This window comes from Pinus tabuliformis, chromosome 2_2 (assembly GCF_031772625.1).
Source record: "Pinus tabuliformis cultivar Carrire ecotype Pingquan chromosome 2_2, CPIR1, whole genome shotgun sequence".
NCBI lineage: Eukaryota > Viridiplantae > Streptophyta > Pinopsida > Pinales > Pinaceae > Pinus > Pinus tabuliformis.
In genome coordinates this window covers 770,335,090-770,353,688 of record NC_142300.1, presented here as the reverse complement: position 1 = coordinate 770,353,688, position 18,599 = coordinate 770,335,090, and the positions used below count along the sequence as shown (strand labels likewise).

At 34.6% G+C, this 18,599-nt stretch overlaps 1 pseudogene; it reads right to left on the bottom strand.

The window, feature by feature from the left end:
* Positions 1 to 521: 521 nt before the first annotated feature.
* LOC149194961 (oligopeptide transporter 7-like) lies at positions 522 to 17,529 on the bottom strand (annotated as a pseudogene).
* Positions 17,530 to 18,599: the final 1,070 nt, after the last annotated feature.

The following is an 18,599-nucleotide window of genomic DNA, read 5'->3' as shown; positions in this document are numbered from 1 at the left end:
TATAATATCAATCATGTTCAACCATGGTCAAACATTGTCAACCATTGTCCTACGTCGTATTGTGACAAGGATTGCCTTAATATGAAGATCAACCATGGTCAACCATGTTTATTTTAGGGTTTATAATAGTTATCTTAGGGTTTATATACATTGGGTTTATAATATTCATCCCTTGTGTTTAATATTATTCTCTTGGGTTCATAATCCCTTGGGTTGTAGTATTAATCCCTTCGGTTTATAATATCAATCCGTTAGGCTTATTAATGTTAGTCTTCAACTATGGTCGAGCATGTTCCAACATCGAATTGTGACAAATATTGTCTTAATATGAAAATCAATCATGGTTAACCACGTTTATATAAGGGTTTATAATATTTATCTTAGGGTTTATATACCTTGGGTTTATATTATTCCCTTGGGTTTATTATCCCTTGAATTTTTAGTATTGATCCCTTGGGTTTATACTATCAATCATTGTCAACCATGGTTAATCATGGTGAACCGTGGTCAATTATGGTCGATCATGGTCTACGAGTGGGGCACGATGCCAAGGAACATCCATCCAAGTTTTTTCCCCATCAATTCAATGAAATATTTTCATATCCAAAGCACAAATAGAGGATAACTCCCATGAATGCCAATCCTTCGTCCAATCCTCCGGAGAGTACATAATTGTGATACTGACATGAATCTTTCTTGTATCTATAAAACAAAAAGTTGAAAATGAATCCAATGAGTATTGAGCTTATATAATTCACTACTGAGGTGCAGGGCATCGTTGTTGTGGCTCCAATGAGAGTTGGGATATTGATCAATATGATCCATTCTTTCTCGGGGTGTGCTTTGTGAAACAACCATATTATAACTGGAGCTATTGCTCCCACTAAGAAAAACAAGTTGATTGCTACATATTCACCAAGCTTTCCAAAAATCCTTCTGGGTCCAACTAATCCCCATATTACAGAAGCGTCGAAGAAGACGGCATCCATTGGACAAGTCCAAGGACTGTTAGGGGGCAATAGAGCAGTGTCGCAAATATGGGGAATGGAATGCATGAGCCACAATGTTGTGCCTAAGTACACAATCTCTAAAATCACTATGCCCACAATCTGCAACAAAAAATATTATATGGATCAATGACTAGTAGAATGTAAACGAAACTCTCAATTTACAGTGGAAGAAAGCCAAGGTTATAAAGTATTTCTCATGTTTAGGGGGATTAAGTTCAATAGTGTACTTGAGGAGTTCACTAGTCTGGACCTCATGAGGATAATCAGATTCAATCTGAAGTCAAATTCATGAGATTTCCCAATAAAAATTACGTTAAAGATAACCTTAATTTTATAGCATTTTGATTATCTTTTTGTCACAAATTACAAACATTTAACAAAAAAAATTAATGTAGCAAAAAATTCGGTACGAGAAGGATATTCTTAATGAACCCATATCCTAAAAAATCTTCTGGATTTTCCAATAGTTGAAAACAGTGACTTGTTGTATCACAATATAAATCAGGGAATGTAATATTTTTTTTCCTTTTAGTCCTTCTTTGGTTCACTGGATCAATTTTTCCTTGTTTCACTTTATCAATGTGGTACTATTCTTGCTACCTACTATTCCAAGGAATCCAAGTAGATAATGGCTTTACATAGTCAAAGAATCTAAGTAGATAATAGTTGTATGTAATAGATAATGATTTTAGTACTGTTTGATTCACTGTATCAAGTTTCCTTGGTTCACTTTATCAATCTCGTACTATTGGTGCTACCTACTATTCCAATGAATCCAAGTAGATAATAGCTTTATATAATAGATAATGGCTTTACATAATCAAAGAATCTAAGTAGATAATATTTGTACATTATAGATAATGATTTTACTACTTTTTGGTTTATTGTATCAATATTTCCTTAGTTCACTTTATCAATCTATTACTATTGGTGTTACTTACTATTCCAAGGAATCTAAGTAGATAATAGCTTTACATAGTAGATAATAGATTTATATAGTCAAAGAATCTAAATAGATAATAGTTGTAGATGATAAATGATGACTTTCCATAATGAAACATGTCATAGCATGAGAAGAAAGGAAAACAACAAACCATCCAAGTTACATAACTTACAACCAACCCTCGTGCCACCAAAACTACACATATTTCCAAATCTATTGAGCCATAAATAAGGAAACTAACATACATCCACCATCAAATCTAAACCAAACCTATACATTATATAGCTATGGGCATATACCACCCTGATGTATTAATAGCTCAGTAAGCCTAACTCGCAATACTTATAATAGATTAGATTGTTCTATATTCAATACCTGTGCATGGAACATTACTCGACGAGGGATTTTCTTGTAATGACCTAGCTTCAAATCCGCGAAGAATGACAGGGCTTCAACCATGCTTATATAATATCCATAGACCTTGAAGTATATATCCATACAGCTTGAAGCAAATGTTTGCAACTGGTCTGCCTAGATAAATATAACCCGTCGTGTACTCCGTGATGATATTAGACCCGACGCCTACCATACCCACATCAAATCAATTCAGGAGTTAACTTCATGTTAAATTCATGATATATTGTATATAAGTACTGGTGATATTTCTTTTATACGAAACAGAAGGCCAATTTACATGAATGACACACAAACTTACCTGATTGGTGGTTGCAACAATAACACATTGGTAATGTGAAGAAGAAAGCAATGCCACATGCGATTATTACTCCCCACCATGGCAACTGAAGTTGTTCACTCTAATATTCGCATGAAAAAAGCGCTAAAGCTATAGTGCGGACGAGAATTACAGTGAACCATAATTCTAGCACTTGCTTGTACTTTCTCATTAGTCTAGTATGCACATACACTTTTTGATCTTTGAAAGTAGACAGGCTAAGATTCCAAATATCCCTGCAACAAATTATAACTCATTATTGTCATTCTGAATGATTTTGCATTAATGGAATTCTGACGAATTCAAGAATAGGAGGACATGAACCACTGCGGCACTTAATGCAGCGAACCCAACGCCATACGTAGGAGCAAAGAATGTGCTAAGATGTATTGGTCCATACTTCTCATAAGAAAGTTTGAATTAAAGATGTTGGAGATGTTGTAAGCTTGGCCACTGGAGATGAACAGGGTCTCAGAAAAGATTGGAAATGTTTTTGCATTATACAAATTTAGCGGGCAGTATGTTAATGACATTATCACATACATCACCAGCAGAAATCCCACTCCCATGTTGGTTACTGCAAACCAAGGAGTGGCAAAAGTTCTTCCCAGGTAGGAAGAAATGATGGACCAATCTAATGCTATGACACCGATACCAAGACCAGATAGTCCTGAACCCAGTTGATGAGCAAGAATAGAATTTGGAAAGATCTAGCAGATCCATGACAGGGATGTCGCCATGGGTAACATATAGCCAGGGATTACATAATACGAAAAACTACAGGTAAGGGCTATAATGAAAAATTGGTTTCATGTAAGGCCTCCTTTGGCCCTCTCCTCCTTCTCATGAAGAGCTCTGCAATAAAAGAATATTGAAACAAAATTACGCTTTTGTTCATTTTATGATGAATGGTATATTTAAGGAAATACACAAATTCATCCAATTGTTTGTTGGAAATTGACAACAAATTATGTAAATTTGGGTAAAAATGTATTAGTTATTGACAAGTTAGTTTTATACTAAAACAATAGTTATGTAACTAAGGGGGCTCTTATAAAACTGATGAATGCCTGAACTATTGTAAGGAGAATCATTTAATGATTTAATAGAAATTCCAATCCCTTGCTCCGTGGATGTTTCCTTGACACCCTGTCAGGGTTTTACCACGTAAATCTTGAGTTTTTACTTGTGTGGTTGTATTCAGTTTCATTTCTTTCTTAGTTAAATTAACCTATTGTAACTAAAAATGATATCAAGGCCTGGCTTGTCGAAGAGCTTTCTGCCAGAGGAATTTGATCAACATAAATAAGTCCGAGTATTTAAAAAAAAAAACAACAAAAATAAGAATTTGTTGTTGAAATGTTGGTGAATTTGAAATTTTTTTGGGGTTTCAAGTAATTTTTTTTTGTCTAGAAATTGAATTGTTTCATGTATATTTGAAGTAATCAATATGTGTAAAAGAAATTATGGGAAATAAATAAGTTTTTTTTTTTTTTTAAAAGGGCAACAAAATTAAGTTTTTTGTTGAAAAGAAAGAAACCTTAGTTGAAGACAGAAATCAGGGTTTAAAAAAAAGGGGCAACAAAATAAGGTTGTTTTTTTAAAAGAAAGAAACCTTAGTTGCTAATTGAAGGCAGATTGTGGAGAAATTCAACCCTAGAAGTAACAGTTTAGAAGCAAATTAGGAGGAAATGGTTAAAATGCCAAATGCAATGTTCGAGGTGGACAAATTCACCGGCCAGAACAACTTTTCTCTTTGGAAACTGAAAGTTAGGGATTTGTTGGTGCAACAAGGGTTGCACAAAGCTTTGGACGGGGCAAATAAGAAACCTACTAGCATGAAAGATTCGGACTGGGAGGACTTGGATGCCCGAGATCTGAGTACCATCAGGTTATGCCTGGCGGATGAAGTTCTCTTCAACATTGTTGAAGAAAGTATAGCTTTAGGCTTATGGGAAACACTGGAAAAATTGGAAAAACTATATATGACAAAGTAATTAACAATATAGTTTATTTGAAAGGACAATTGTGCAGTCTTCGAATGAAGGAGGGTTCAAAAGTTGTAGAGAATTTAAATGTTTTTAATACACTTGTATGCCAATTATCAGATATGGAAGTTAAAATTTAGGAAGAAGACAAAGCTATAACCTTGTTATGTTCTCTACTCGAGTCATGCGACCACTTCGTAACTTCAATTAGTTTGAGCACAGCTTATTCTTTGAAATTTGAATTAGTTGTGGGAGCTCTCTTGTCTGAAGAAGTATGAAGGAAATCCAGTACTGAAACAGCTGCACCAGAAGCTAGGAAAGCTAGAGGACGGTCAAAGGAAAGAGGAGAAAAAACAAGGGGGTCTTCCAGATCTAAATCAAAGGGAAAGAAGTGTAAGGAAAAATGTTGGCACTACAACAAATTTGGACACCTTAAGAAACACTGTTGGAAACGAAAAGAGTCTGATAACCCGAAGAAAGAAGCAAATCAGGTTGATTAAGGTATGACAGACGAAGTTTTATCTGCAAAAGAATTATGTATGATAGATGAAACTTTACCTATATGTAATGTCTCTCAGGATTTTGAAAGTTGGCTGTTAGACTCTAGTGCATCTCATCACATGTGTCCACAAAGAAATTGCTTTGCTTCATAGGAAGATGTAAATGGTAGTTCTCTGTTTATGGGTAATAATGTATCATGTCAGACTATTGGGATGGGAAATATCAGGATTAAAATGTATGATAACATGGTTAGAACATTAACTAGTGTTAGACATGTACCTGAATTGAAGAAAAATTTGATTTCTTTGGGAGTGTTGGATTCGGATGGTTATAAGTTTACAGGTTAGGGTGGAGTGTTGAAAGTCTCTAAAGGTGCCCTAATTGTTATGAAAGAAGAAAAGGTCGGAAATCTTTACAGACTTAAAGGAAGTACTCAGGTCAGTGAAGCAGCGATTGTGTTAGAAAAAGAAGAAGAAGGTACTCGCCTATGGCATCAACGATTGGGTCACATGAGCGAGAAAGGTCTTCAGGTACTAATGAAACGTAAATCACTTCCTGATCTGAAATCTTTGAAGTTGGATTTCTGTAAACATTGTGTGTATGGAAAACAGTGTAAACAGAGATTTAAAACTGGAAATCATAATAGTAAAGATATTTTAGACTATATTCATTCTGATCTGTGGGGACCATCTCCTGTTGTATCATATGGAGGTGCTCTATATTTTTTAATGTTTATTGATGATTTCTCCCATAAATTTTGGGTCTTTATGCTGAAAAAGAAAGTTGATGTATTCAATATCTTTAAACAATTTAAAGCAATGGTAGAGAAAAGAACAGGCAAATCAATTAAATGTTTAAGAACTGACAATGGTGGTGAATTTACTTCAATAGAATTTGAACAATACTGTAAGGATGAAGGAATTGTTAGACACAAAATTGTTGTTTATACTCCTCAGCAAAATGGTGTTGCTGAACGTATGAATCAGACTCTTATGGAAAGAGCCAGAAGCATGATCAACAATGCTAACTTGCAAAAGGAGTTGTGGGCAGAAGCAGTATCCACTGCTTGTTATTTAGTTAACAGATCACCTTTAGTAGCAATTAATTGTAAAATTCTTGAAGAAGTTTGGTCAGGTCAGTCTTGTGATTATTCACATTTAAGGATATTTGGTTGTGATGCTTATGCTCTTATTCATAAAAATCAGCGTTCAAAATTAGATCCAAAATCGAAATGTTATGTCTTTGTTGGGTATGACTATGTGGTGAAAGGATACAGGTTATGGGATCCTACATCGCGGAAGATAGTCATTAGTAGAGATGTAACATTTGATGAATCTTCTCTTTTAAAATCAAATGTTGAAAGAATTAAACAAGAACATGTATCGCCAAATCAACAAATTCAGTTGGAGGCTGGACCTTTTGGTGGCAATCAAAAGGAAGAAGAGACTTCTGGAGAAGAAGGTGTTGAAGTACAAATGAAACTATTGAAGTTTCTGAACTAGTTTAGCAACCAGTCACTCTAAGAAGGTCTACAAGGGAAAGAAAAACTCCCAAAAGGTATGAAGATTCTACTTCATCTTTTGCTTTGATTACAGAAGATGGGGAACCTTCTTGTTATCAGGAAGTAGTAGATGATACGGATAGCGAAAAACGGAAAATGGCTATGGAAGAAGAAATGGGTTCCTTAGCCAAGAACAATACCTGGGATCTTGTAGAACTTCCTGAAGGGAGAAGTGTTGTTGGATGCAAATGGGTCTTCAAACTGAGATGAAAAGTTGATGGAAGTATCGAAAGGTGCAAGGAGAGACTGATAGCAAAAGGGTATTCTCATGTTGAAGGTATCGACTTTCATGAGATTTTTTCACCAGTTGTAGAGTTTCTATTTGTACTGTGTTGGCACTAACTGCATTACTTAACCTTGAGTTAGAACATTTAGATGTTAAAACAACTTTTCTACATGGTGATTTGAATGAAGAGTTATATATGGAACAACCAAAAGGCTTTATACAAGGTTGCAACAGAAGATTAGTTTGCAAGCTCAGGAAATCATTATATGGTCTGAGGAAGTCACCCAGACAATGGTACAATAAGTTTGACTCCTTCATGGTGAGCCAGAACTTTATTAGAAGTGAGTATGATCATTGTGTATACTTCAAAAGTTTCAATGGCATATTCATTATTTTGGCTTTGTATGTTGACGATATGCTTATTGCAAGCAAAAGCATGGAAGAGATCAGCAGGTTAAAGGCTCAGCTCTCGAGGATGTTTGATATGAAGGATCTTGGAGCAGCAAAACATATCTTGGGCATGGAGATACACAGAGACAGGAAAAAGGGTAAGCTTTGGTTATCACAACATAAGTATGTGGAGAAAGTACTTGAAAAGTTTTGTATGAACAATGTGAAACTTGTTAATGTTCCATTAGCTTCCCATTTTAAGCTTTCTTTGGTTTTGAGTCCTAGAACTGATGAAGAAAAGTAGTATATGTGTCATGTACCATATGAAAATGCTGTAGGCAACTTAATGTATGTGATGGTATCTACAAGACCTGACATTTCACATGCAGTTGGAGTTGTCAGCAGATTCATGGCAAATCTAGGTGAAGAACATTGGCGCAGCAGTGAAATGGGTGCTTTGATATCTAAGAAGCACAAGTAACCATTGCATCATCTTTAATGGTAGTGAAGGATCAGTCTGCGGATATGTAGATGTTGATTATGTAGGTGATTTGGACAAAAGAAGATCTACTACAGGTTATGTATTTGCTCTTGCAAGTGGAGCAATTAGTTGAATGTCAAAGCTTCAAGAAATAGTTGCGTTGTCCACTACCGAAGTAGAATATATAGCTGCTTCAGATGCCGGTAAAGAAGCAATCTGGTTAAAGGGTCTACTTGATGAGATTGGAAGGACGCAAGAGAAAGTGAATGTACTTTGTGACAGTTAGAGTGTTATTCACTTGGCTACAAATCTTGCTTATCACAGCAGAACCAAGCACATTGATGTAAGGTATCATTTTTTGAGACATGTGATCGATGGTAGAAAAGAAGCTCTTCAAAATGTCCATACACGGGATAATTGTGCAGACATATTCACAAATCCAGTTACAGTAGAGAAGCTACGATGGTTTTTAGCTTCTCTTGGCTTGCAGAAGAGATGATGAATGGGCATGGGTAAGGGATTAGGAAAATTGATGTCAAGGTGGATTTTGTTGGTAATTGACAACTAATTAATGTAAATTTGGGTAAAAATGTATTAGTTAGTGATAAGTTAGTTTTATACTGAAATAGCAGTTATGTAACTGAGGAGGCTCTTATAAAATTGATGAATGCCCGAACTATTGTAAGGAGAATCATTTATTGATTTAATAGAAATTCCAATCCCTTTCTCCTTGGATGTTTCCTTCACACCCTATCAGGGTTTTACCATGTAAATTTTGAGTTTTTACTTGTGTGGTTGTATTCAGTTTCATTTCTTTCTAGTTAAATTAACCTATTGTAACTACACAGTTCACAAAGCCCACATAAACTAGTGCATATTTTTATCTAATAATGAAATGAGAATCCATGCCTGAACAGAAAAACTTTGAACAAGGTTTGCAGGTCACCACATGGCAGCAGGCTCCACAAGATATTTTCTAAAGATCCCTGCCCATCCAAACCCCATTATCTGTATATCCAAAACAGCCAGAAATATTGCAAAAAATCAACAACGGAGAGTTTAATTACCCCCCGATAAAATTCGAGCAGAAATGGTCCAAACCTAACATGGGTTGTCATGACAACCAGAAAAGAAACGAAAAATCCCAGCTCCTTTTTGTAGAAGATTTTAACAGCACTGACAATGTGAATGGCATAAACAGTTCCTGCTTCTGCATTAGCAAAGGATGTGATGAGAACATGCTCCTTTATATTCAGCGAGAACTCCCATTTGGTGCCTGCAAAGAACTTTTTGTTCGTTATGGTTGCTGCCATTTTTCGGCCAAGAGGGAGGACTGCAATCTGACCAGCGATTGAACTAATGGAGTGGGGTTCCTTCTGTACCAAAAGAATTGATTAAGAAACGAGAGTAGAACGCAAGACAGAACTCCAAGAACCCACATCCTGAAAGTTAGGACGGGAATGTTTAGATCGTCTGTTGTGGGCACGGTGAGAGCCACCGCCTCGATCGGGAACTGGCCATCTGAATCTTCCCCGGATCTCCCGTTGCAATCCAAGGCGATATGTGTTCCTCGTCTCCAACATTTCTGGGGCGTGATGATTTGGCTGCAAGATCAACCATTACAAAATTCAAATAAGTTTTCTTTTATAAAATGCAGATGAAAATTTTATCATACCGTGGGATCTTAAACTAAATATCTGCCATTCCTCTCAAATATAAAGCCAGACAAAAAAGGAAGGCTATGTACCATGGGGAATCTGAGGAGTTTCATTATCCATATTATCAACTTGTCAGCACTACTAATTTATTTTCTATAACTCATTTTCCTATCTCCTCGTCTGCAATACTAATTTATTTTCTATAACTCATTTTCCTCTTGTTGCAGCAGCAATGTTGAGCAGTATAGTTTTTTGTTTCTTCAAATGCTCGAGGAGGTCCCACGCTTGGGATGGGATACTCAACTGATTCTTTTTGGAGAGACCGTGCTAAAGTTCAGACAGAGTGTACGGAGTGGGAGGAATCATAACACAATATCCATTGTGCTATAGGTTCAGTCGGATTGTACTATAGGTTCATTATAATGGTCTTGGAGTAGTTTTTACACTCAATTTATTTGTGAATGGGGACTAATTGTCATTATGGGATATGTTCAATTAATTCTGTAGGTACTTATATCTATATTTATATCTAGATGTATTTTCCAGTTAATACTGTTATGTTATTATTATTTACAATTAAAGTAATAATTCATATTTATAAAAAATAAAGCAATAATTTTAAATAACTTTTATAATTAAAATAAAAAACTAAATTTGTTCAGCTCAAAACTTTTCCTGCTCCATAGATAATGGTTAAGATAGATAGATTTAGGATGGTAATAAAAATGTGAAGTTTCTCAAAATCTTGGTATACCTGAAACTTTGATAGGGGAGCTTTGGCCCACATTGAATTTGGTAAACCTGAAACTTTGATATGGGAGGTTTGGCCCACATTGAATTTGCTTTTAAGAGAGTTGTTGGAAGGTCACGAGAGGGAAAAACCTAACTGATGTCACACGTTGATGTATACAAACTAATATGCTAGAAAGGATACAACTTTCTCTACAGTTTAGACTAAACACCAGAAGTCGTTCATGGAACATCTTCTTGATTTACTTAAATCTTGCATTGCATCCAAAGAAGCATCTTTGCTGGTGCTAAGGACATCTTTTCGAATCATTCGCCTGCAACCCAAACTTTATAGCTCTATGTCAGAGCGACGTCATCCAGTTTGCAATGTCGAACAAAGAACTACGTTTGCAGGCTTTATGTTTTATAATAAAAATTATGTCATTATCACTATCATAACCGTGTAGAATGTGGATACATAAAGTATTTTTAAATAGGAATATTTGTTAGGTCAAAGGATCAAGAGATCAATCGAGAAAACAGTGAAGATGGACCCCTCTGGTTGTTCGCATGTAACACTGAAAATGAACCACTCTGGTGGCTAGCATGTTACTTTATCAATTAAAACTTCGAAAAATGCCCAGAATTTTGGAAATTAATTTATTGGTATCATGGAAGAGATCAACTGCAAAAAGTGAAATAGAAATTTGCGGCTGGAACTAGTTCAAATATCAATATTTGCTGAGGAATTTGGATATTAACGTGTGGTTAAATTTCTGGATAAAAGAAGGGAAAGGATGCAAATCAATAAGTGAAGGAATTATTTTAAATTTAAAATATATACTAGTTTATATTTAGGTTAATTTATGATTGATTAAGTATATTATATTTGTTTTCATTTTTTCTGTCTCAAAAGATTTGATTTCTATTTGTTTGGTAGATCAAGAGTTAAGATAGATTTAAACTAGTTTAATTATGAATTATAATTAAGAAATATATAACTATAATTATAATTATTAATTTCTTGATTTAATTATAATAATAATTCTGATTATTAAAACGAGAAGCTCATTCTAGGATCATTCTATAGCCTCGAGTATAATGTGTAACTTTGTCCATCCTTTATCAAAGTTGAAATTTTGCTCATCTCAATCAAAAAAAAATTAACAAAAAATTAAAAATTAAATAACTATACAAAATGTTATTTAAATAATAAAATCCTTCTAAATTAAATAAGGTATGAGCTTTTCATCTTACCAACCCTTTATATAATTAAATAAAATTAATATTAAATTAATTAACTTTTTAGAAAAAGCTATATTATTTCTAATTTGATTTCCATGTTAATTTAAATAGGATAAGAATGGTTAAATATCCAATACTATTGGATTGCTTATAGTTAGTATGAGGTCATTACTTAACTAATTTAATAGGTTATCTTAATTTGTCTTATTATTTCATATAAATTTAATGATATATGTTTTATTAATTTAGATAGTTTTAACAATAATAATAAATGGTTCTATTAATAGGTTATGGATCTTGGTAATTAAATATAAATATTTACTTTTTAGGGTAACTAATATAACACTAACCCTTAACTTAATCAACTAACTATTTGTCTATTTAGTTTTAATAAAAAGGCCTATTAATAGATAATTGATTCATACTCTTAATATTAATTACTAGCATCTCCTTTATTCAAATATGGTAATATAACTAAACTAACTTATAAATTTAATTAATTAATTATTTTTCCTTTCCCTATCCCATGGTCTTGTTGCCCAGTCAAACATAGCCGTTTCTTAGTAGCCGTTGGTCCAATCTAGTTGCCTAGTTAAATATAGTCATTCCCCAGTCAAATATAGCAGTTGGATGACCTGCTCTCTCTATTTAACATGCAGCGATGATCAGATTCTTCAACTTGTGCTGACGATGAACCACACTTGTTGGTTCGAAACACGTCAGGAAATGAATTATGATGTGATTTTCACTAAAAACTCTTCTCAATAAACTATACAAAACATTTAAATAATGTCGACTCATAACAAAATTTGCACTTGAAAAAATGAGTTATAATTATTAATTTGTTAGTTTACTTGATCAAGTCTAATTAATTAGTTGGAAGTAATTTTTATTTTAAAATAAAATTATTTTATTTTATTATTTCTGACAAGAAATGGAATTTCAGCACATCTCTCCCATGCTTCGCTTTATTACAAATAAATAATTTTAATATTAGTTTATTAAATATAATAAAAGATAAATAGAAAAATAAAAAAATTCCAATAAATTGAGATGGGAAATAATTTATGTGATATTTAAGTGTGAATATTGTGCTTGAATTAATAATGTGTATTATTTTTAATTTCAATGTTGTAATAATAATGACGATGCAGAGTTTAGAGAGCTTTTTTCCTCCTGTGTTAATCATGGCACCACAAAGGACATAGGTTTCGATGTTGGGGCCAATGGGGCTCAAGAATACGAGGTTTTTGGGCCTCGGCGTGATACAACCTTGGCTAGGGCCATACTATGACTATTCTCATGAAATATCAATCGACATTTTTTCGATTAGGGCCCAAGGAGATGAATGGAGGCAGGGGTTTTGTCCCTGTGGTGCCACTTTTCTGCTTGTTGGACAAGTTGCAACTTGGTGATGGGTGTTTTGACTTTGTGGAGGTCACGATGGTGTTGATTTCTCTGAGGTCTACTCGCAGGAACAATAAACATAGCAGGAATGGGTTGCCCGGCAATATAGACACTCCTTTGCTACTATATCAAATTTTTGAAGATACTTTTTTGTTCTCCGGTGAGGGGCATGAATTTGGAGCCACATGTCATTTGATTTTCGGGTGTATGGTCACTGTGTCTAGTATGTTTCTTCTGAGATATCATTGAAGCCCTTTCCAATGACATGAAATATTGTTGGACCCTATCGACCATTTTATTTTCATCAAATGGTGTATTACAACTGTTACAGAGATTGGGACTCACAAAACTAGCATCCCCTTGCATGTATTCCCTCGCCGGATATTGGATGCAATTTACATGGCATCGATAGCCCCAAAGTTTTCTCCGACGATGGATTCAAGCTTCATGGTGGATGGAGTAACCACTGCTCACACGAAACAAAGCATGTAGAGGAAAATAAGGAAGTGGCAGGGTCTAGGAAGTTGATCCCTTAGGCAAAAAAATATGCACAAGCAAATTTTTTCTGAAAGCCCATCTAGAAGGTCGGTCCTCATGGGTGTCAAAAAAGATTTATTGGTTCAGGGTTTGAAAAGGGATATCCATAACAAATCCAATATTCCAATGGAGGCACAAAGACTGATCTATGCTGGAAAATCTATTAAGGATGATCAACAACTATAAAACTACGGTGTATATCACAATTCCACAATTATCATTAACCTGGGACTACAGGGAAGCTAGTATGAACCAATCCATGGATCTACCTCATTCAAAGAAGCTCTTAAAGGTAAATCGTTCATACCAGGTAAATTTGAACAAACTCTAAACATTCCTAGGCCCTATATTGTGGATCAAACAAAATAAATTCCAACAATGAAAATAGATCTAGCAAAGTCAACTAATCTTCTCACAACCTATCAATCTGAGGTAATCATTTGTAGCTTTAATGGTTTTTGGCCAAAACCTTTGGATCTATTTCAGTAGATTTTTATTAGCTAGACACCAAACTATGAGGTTCATCTATGCTCGAATGGATTCTTCATAGTAAAATTTGAATCATCAACGATCAAATATTATGTGATACATGAGGGTCCATGGTTTTGGGGTAATGCAAGAGTATTTATCAACTCATGGATCCCATAATTTGATGCCAACTCAATGGTGGTCTCCAAAATGCCAGTGTGGGTAAGATTGCATAATTTTCCCCTTCATTTCTGGCATCCAAAAGTCTTAGAGGGAATTGGTAACTTACTGGGGAGATACATTAAGATGGAATCAAAAAGAACAGAAGAAGAAAGACATACTTTTGCCTGAATTTGTGTAGAGGTAGACCTCAAGAAAGGACTTCTTGATCGTATTCGTCTAACACACAACAACCAGTGTGGGAATCAGTTCTTAGATTATGAGAATATGACATTCAGAAGTCGCTCTTGTCTACAAACTGAAAATTTACAAAACACATCTCCTTTGACAAAGAAATATCCTAGAAACAGAAAGCAACCAGTCAAGAAGCCTAAGGGATGGCAATTCCTAGCCCAACAACCTGATGAAGAAGAGGAAGAGGATCCCATAACTGAGGAAATTGCAAATCCACAAGCTCCCCAACAAGAAAATAAATCAATTAGGAAGGAATGGTGGCAACAAGGTCACAAAATCTAGACACAGAAGGAAATCTTGATCAAGAAATGCAGAAGGAAAAGTTAATTAGAGGATCCAAACATCATTTTTCCTCTGAGAGCTCGGTCTTAGATAAAGAACATCCGAGGAAAACAACAGACAACCAACTAATCATTGTAATGCCCATTTTTTTATCAAGGAGGAGGGCGAAAAGTAGAAAAGAAGAAGGGTAGAAAAGGGTGGCTAAGCATTTTTTCCTAATCCCATTTTTATTTTTTTATTTTTTTTATTTCTGGTAGTTTTTGGCTTTTAGGCGCCAGCGATTGACTCGCCAGGTAATTTTTTTTTTTTTTTGGGCCAGGGGGGCAGCATTAGTCGAAAGGTTGATCTAAAGGAATGCCTATAGGAATCTGCAAAGTGTAATTTTGTTCCTTGAATTTTAGGTTGAATAAAATTACGATTTTTTTTAGGAAAATAAACAATGATGATGTTGGTGATAGGCTTGTCTATTTTGGAATAAAGTTTCAGAGTTTTAATTTAATCATCGATATTTATTAGGTGGATGGTAAGCATTTAATGTTCATAAATCGAAGGTTGAGATTTATTTAACTGTGCTCTTTTTCGCTTTTCATTAGATTGATTAATTTGAAAAAAGAAAAAAAAATCAACAAGCGTCATATGAAGTGATTTTTGGAGATGTCGTACTGATAAACCATGGTATTGGTTCATAATATTGTAACAAAACCTATTTACAGATAAAGAATGTCGATGATAATAGTAGTGATAAATGAAAATAACTTCTCAATTTTTTAACAATCAGAATTTCTATATGGAAAATCTCCACAATACTTCCGCTGCTATCTCAAGTGGAAAATCTCCCCAATACTTACCCAGTACTGCTAGAGTAGACATCTACAACTTGAGCATCATTTTCTGCATGCGATGATTGGTGAGAGCAAAAAAAATGTCCTAACAACAGTTTCTGATACTTTTGAATGACATGACGATTTCTCTTATGGTCCATTTTACTCATGGTATTAATAAATGTGCCATTGCATTGGGTTCTTGGTCATTTTTTATACATTTTAAGTGAATATATGGAGGATCTTCCCTTTAACCTTTTTTTTTTTGTTTACTCCAAAGGGATCATATAAGCAATTTCAACTTATTATCTTTAGATGTTATTGTCATATTCATATGTTTATCATGATTGAATTTGAGATCTAGAATTTGTTACTGTAATATTTTTTCTTGTATAGTTACCACTTTCGAGAAAAACTCATCTTCTTTAAAGTGGATGTGTAATGGTGGAGGAGCCAGAGCACGTTGTGTCCTCTCTGTAAACTTAAAATTAAATGTGAAATAAAATGTAACACACTTTCCACTATGGTGATTATATTTGTTGTAAAAAAACTTTGTGAATCCAGTAGAAAGATATTTTGCTCTATCAAAGACTCAATGTGCCAAAAATATAGAATCAAGACCATTTCTTTCTTAATCAATTAGGGACCTTTCTAATCCACCTATCTTTAATGATTTTTAAAAATCATTAATATGAAATAATTTTTACTAAAACTTCATAGTAAAAAATTACATACCCAGAAATTAATATTTGTGGTAATTTGACGTATAATAACAAACATTTCTAATATTAATAAGAAATATTTTTAACAGCTTGTCATACACCGTGCTCACTACTTTCATTTGAACAAATAATAAAAGTAACTACCACATCTCACGTTGTTAATCTATGACTATAATTTTGTTTTCTCACGGAGTTTTTGCCTGTGACGGAAACTCTCACCCTGTAGGGTGGCTAAGGGTAGGGTGGCTAAGGGTGGTGGTGGAGGAGCCATGGGAGTGGGTGGTTTCCAAGCATACACCGTGCTCACTACTTTCATTTGAAAAAATAATAAAAGCAACTACCACATCTCACATTGTGAATCTATGACTATAATTTTGTTTTCTCACGGAGTTTTCGCATGTGAGAGAAACTCTCACCCTGTAGGGTGGCTAAGGGTGGTTATGAGGAGCCATGGTAGTTGGTGGTTTCCTCTCTTGGAAACTGTAGTCTCTAATTTCAGCTCAACAAACAAATTTGGTCTCTCACAATCTTAATTTAAAGATTGCACTGAATTAAATTTTAAACATTGCAATTAATTAAATTTTAAACATTATACTTAATTAAAGTCATCATGGATTAATATTCAATGCACGAGATAGTTATACCATCATGAATCTATGACTATAATTTTGTTTCTCAAAGGAGTTTTTGTCTTTGAGAGAGACTCTCATCCTGTTAGGAGGCGAAGTGGCATGCCCCTACATTGGCAGTACTCTTCCAACCACACTATAGCAAGGTGCAACACCACCGACCCTTTTCTTTTCACCAATACTCATGGTTATGGACTACGCCTAACAATCATACTTAGTTTATTTCTTCATTACCAAGTATTAATTTATCATTTATACACGATGAAAACCATAAACATTCATCATAACAACATTAACATGTATAACTGCACAATAGTATAAAGGGAGGGGCAACTCCCCGATATGAGTTTGCCAGTATATCAATATATATAAATCTTCAACTTTCAAAATACAAGTTAAATCTTGGAGGAAACCCCAAATTTACACTTAGCCAAATTTTACATTCATCGGCAAACTCGATTGCCCAACTCGTTGGCACCTCCAAATGGTTGCTGCCTGTTCTGCGCAACTCTCTGTTTACTCCCGAACGCGTTCGTTCAGCTCGCCAAACGAACCGTGTTGTTTGCCCAACTTTAGTGTGCTCCCTGTGTCCGTGTCACCCAACTCGGGCGACCTCCGCACATCTCGTCGCACCTTTGTTCACAAAAATTCACCTTCTGTTTCGTTCAATCGGTCGGTGGGCACACCTCTGTGTCACATTGCACAAACCGTCCACCCGAACTACGCACGCCCACCTGCGGGTTGCCCGTTCACCCGATCGCACCTCCGTTCTGCGAGGGCACATCGTGCAGCCCTGCCTGAACCTGTTCAATCGCACATGCACCCAGCTGCCCTACGATCATTCACTCGGCGCCCAACCTGGGTCACCCTCCATTCACGTTTGTTTGCTTCCGCCCAGTTCACCCATCGTGCGGGTTAAGGATAATTTTAGGGGTGAATGTTTGCCCTTTGGCGAAATTAAGGGGTTTTAAATTTTTAGTGGGCGAATATTTTGTATCATAGTACATTTTTACAAATCACCTCAAATAGCCCACCTTATTTTAAGGGAGAGGGTAAAAAAGGTAAATTTAGCCCTTGAAATTAGGACTTAAAACCTTCCATTCGCCCATTTTCAAGAATAGGTTTTATTTAAGTGAATACATTCGCCCATTTTCAAGAATAGGTTTTATTTAAGTGAATCCTATGGGCCAAATACCATATTTATAAAAGAGGTATGGTAAATTAATAAAAATATAAATAAATTAGAGGTATGGTAAATAAATAAAACATTTTTTATATTTACTCCATAAGTCACCTTATATACACGTAAGGGTGTAAACAAATAAAAATATAAGTAAATTGGAGGTATGGTAAATAAATAAAATGTCTTTTTATACTTACTCAAAAGGTATGGTAAATAAATAAAAATATAAATAAACTAGATGTATCGTAAATAAATAAAACCTCTTTTTATATTTAGTCCATAACCCTCGTTCTGTTTATGAAGGCTCAAGAAAGAGGTTTTATTTAAGTGAATCCTATGGGCCAAACACCATATTTGTAAAAGAGTTATCGTAAATTAATAAAAATATAAATAAACGAGAGGTATGGTAAAAAAATAAAAGATTTTTTATATTTACTCCATAAGTCACCTTATATTTACGAACACTCAAAAAATATACTTACTCAAAAGGTATGGTAAATAAATAAAAATATAAATAAACTAGACGTATCGTAAATAAATAAAACCTCTTTTTATATTTAGTCCATAACCCTCGTTCTGTTTATGAAGGCTCAAGAAAGAGGTTTTATTTAAGTGAATCCTATGGGCCAAATACCATATTTGTAAAAGAGTTATCGTAAATTAATAAAAAT